Genomic DNA, 3984 nt, shown 5'->3' with positions numbered 1-3984 from the left:
GAATATCGATTATTTTCAAGAAAGCAGAAACTCTAGAGACACAAAAATTATTTCACAGACATTGATCATTGGAAGTCTCAGCAAAACAAGTGCAATAACTTTATACAAGGTTAATAGGACCCTTGCTGGCACTGTTGGATACGCACTCAGTGACTAACCACTAGGTTGGCAGATCAAAATCATTAGCATTTTGTTGAGAGAAGGATGAGACTGTCTGCCCACATAAAGAAGTACAGTCACTACAATCCTATATAGAATCACTATGAGTCAGAATTAACTGGATGACAGTAAGTTTGGTTTCAGTAATAAAAATATATATCAAAAGTTCAGCAAGTTATTCATGCAGTAATTCATTTATACTAGCAGATTGGTATTTGGTGAATTTATTTGTAGCAAATTGGTCCAGAACTCTACGTAAGGCAGGGAGCCTGGGGGAGGGGGATCTTGGAAAAGAGTTAGTACGAAAGCAAAGACTTTGTCTCAAGGACAGGAGATGTCTTTGGTTATCTACTGTATTCCCAGCACCTGGCCCATGCCTGAGACATGTGCAGTAGACTCTCAATAAGTGTTCATTGAGTGGATTCTCAACAAGGAATGATTTCTAAGAACTGTAGCCTTAAAACCTCCCAGAGAAGCCCCCTGAGCAGTGATGATGAACCTCACTGAGGCTCTCCTGGGACTCAATTCCAACATCTGCTACTTTACCACTCCAAGTCTTCCTGAGACTGGGAGCATAGGGGCCATCTTGGAGTATGAAAGCAATAAACCCAAGGCTTTGCACATTTTACTATCTGTTTATTGTAAACATAGCACCCATAAGATTTCTCTACTTTACTTCCTTGTATAGTCTAACTGGTTTTACTCACCTTGAAGAATGACCATTCCTTGGGGGCAGAGGAGAACACCAGCCCCTTGGAGCGGATAGAACCCGAGTACTAAAGAACTGCACATGTATGACATCCCATTATAAGCTTTGTCTGCTCCTACCAAAGGAGTCATGGTGTGATGGTGTGGGTTAATGCGCTGGACTATAAGGTCAGTTTAAACTGCAACGTAGGCAGTTTAAGTTCACCAGCTTACATAGGGTTGCTATGAGTCAGAACCAACTCGATGGCACCTAACAGCAATCACAGGCCCTTGCACTGGAATCCATCTTGAAGAAATACTCATGCACACAATTAGCATGGCACCTCTTAAACAAGCCATTTCCCAGAAAACCCCACCTATCCCTAAGAATAACTATGATGTCTTTTCCCCACCCAAAACTTTTTAAACTCCAAAAGTGTTGTGTTAAGCCCTTCTCATCTCCACTTAAGGTTTTGTAACTATAATAAACCTTTGTTCCTATGGGAACCCTGCCTCACCTGACATTTCTTAATCAGTAGAAGGCAACATCCATCTCTTGAAGGACAGTGGTGTCATCGGCAATCCCGGTAAGTTTGGCAACCAAAAAGGAACTTAAAACTAATAAGGAGGAGACTGCCTGAGCCGAGCAAATGGACAAAATCAGTTGTCAGGATTGAGTTCTCCCCATATTCCTCTGTCCAGTAAGGCGAACTATCCTCCCTTGTATTCTGATCTATGTTTCAGTTTCATACAAGCAATGTCTTTTTCTTTATGTGTGGTAACCAATTTTTGCCTACTCTGAGGCTCAGCGAATGGACACCTGGGCATCCACAGGGAGTCTTCTAAGGAACTTAACAAGAGCTAAGTTGAAAAAACAGAACCACAGCTCAGAGAATACACATCTGAATGTCCAAGTTGTTTTAGGTTCCATACACATAGTGACTCTGTGCACAACACAGTGATACACTGCCAGTACTGCATCATCCTTACAATGATTACACTTGAGTTCATTTCTGCTGCCACTGTGCCAATCCATCTAATCTGGGATCTTCTTCTATGTCTCTGACCCTTCACTTCCAAGCATGATGTCCTTCTCTAGGGACTGGTCTCTCCTGACCACATGTCCTAAGTAAGAGAAATGAAGTCTCACCATCCTGATTTCTAGGAAGCACTCTGGCTGTACTTCTTCCAACACAGGTTTGCTTGTTCTTCTGGCAATACACGGTGCTTTCAATATTCTTCTCCAACAAAATAATTCAAATACACCGATTCCTCTACATTCTTTATTCATTGTCCATCTTTCACATGTATATGAGATTGTTGAAAATATCATAGCTTGGGTCAGGTGCACCTTAGTTCTCAAACTGACATTTTTGCTTTTTAATATTTTAAATAGACCTTGTGCAGCGGATTTGCCTAATTTCTTGACTACTGCTTCCATAAGTGTTGATAGTGAATCCAACAAAATGCAGTCTTTGGCAATTTCAATAGTTTCTCCATTTATAATGTTATTTTTTAGTCCAGTGGTGAGGATTTTTGGTTTCTTTACATTGAGGTGCAACCCATACTGAAGTTGCAACCATACTTTGATCTTCATCAGTAAGTATTTTAAGTCCTTTCTGCTTTCAGAAAGCAAGGTTGTATCAACTTCATGTTGTAGGCAGTTCATGAGTCTTCCTCCAATCCTGATGTTATGTTCTTCTTCATATAATCCAGATTTTCAGATTATTTGCTCATCATACAGACTGAATTAGTATGGTGAAAGAATACAACGCTGGAGGAAAAAAGCGTTCCTGATTTTAAACCACCCAGCATCCCCTTGTTCTTTTGAAATGACTGCCTTTTGGTCTACACACAGGTTTCTCATGAACACAATTAACTGTTTTGGAATATCAATTTTTCATAATGGCATCCATAGCTTTTCATGATCCATACAGTCAAAAGACGTTACATAGTCAATAAAGAAAAGGTAAACATCTTTCTGGTATTCTCTGCTTTCATCCAAGATCCAGCTGGCATCAGTAATGATATCTCTAGTTCTACATCCTCATCAAAATCCAGCTTGAACCTGTGGCAATTCCTGTCGATGTATTGTTGCAGCTGTTTTTTTATTATCTTTAGCAAACTTTTGCTTGCATGTGATGTTAATGATATTGTCTGATGATTTCCACATTCTGTTGGGTCATCTCTCTTAGGAATGTGCACAAATATAGATCTCTTCCAATCATTTGGCCAGGTACCTGTCTTCCAAATTCCTTGGCATAGATGAGTGAATACCTCCAGTGCTGCCTCACTTAGTTGAAGGATTTCAATTTGTATTCCATTAATTCCTAGAGCCTTGTTCTTTGCCAATGCTTTTAGTGCACCTTGGACATCTCCCTTCAGGACCATTGAGTCTCCATCATATGCTACCTCTTGAAATGGTTGAACATCAACCATTTCTTTTTGGTGCAGTGACTCTGTCTATACCTTCCATCTTGTTTTGATGCTTTCTGCATCATTCAATATTTTGCCAATATTGCAACCTAAGGCTCACATTGTTTTCTTCAATTCTTTCAGCTTGAGAAATGCTGAGAGAGTGTTTTTCCTTTCTGGTTTTCTAACTCTAGGTATTTGAACATTTCATTATAATATTTGATTTTGCCTTCTCAAGCTTTCCTTTCAAATTTTCTGTTCAGCTCTTTTACCTCCTTATTTCTTCCATCTGCTTTAGCATCTTTATGCTAGAGAGAAAGTTTCAGAGTCTCTTCCTTCTGAAATCCATTTTGGTCTTTTCCATCTTTCTTGTCTTCTTAATGACCTTTTTCTTTCTTCCTGTGTGATGTTCTTGATGTCATCCCACAATTCTTCAGGTCTTTGGCCAATACGTTCTAATGCATGAAATCTGTTCTTGTGATGCTTCTAAATCAGGTGGGATGGCATCAAGAACATCTGTGGTGAGATATAATCTCCTAATGATGCTGGACAGATATAATCTCCTAATAAGGCTGGACAGGAGGGCAGAATGCAATATTGAAGTCTCCTATACCAGGCCATCCAAGGAATTTGGCTGTCTGGTGTCTCAACCAGTTAGAAGTTGGGCTCCAAGAATAGGAGGACCCAGAAAAGGAGCATCCAAGGGGATGGCAAATCCTTGGG

Source organism: Chrysochloris asiatica, unplaced genomic scaffold (genome assembly GCF_000296735.1).
Source record: "Chrysochloris asiatica unplaced genomic scaffold, ChrAsi1.0 scaffold00075, whole genome shotgun sequence".
Taxonomy (NCBI): domain Eukaryota; kingdom Metazoa; phylum Chordata; class Mammalia; order Afrosoricida; family Chrysochloridae; genus Chrysochloris; species Chrysochloris asiatica.
This window is presented reverse-complemented; position numbering follows the sequence as displayed.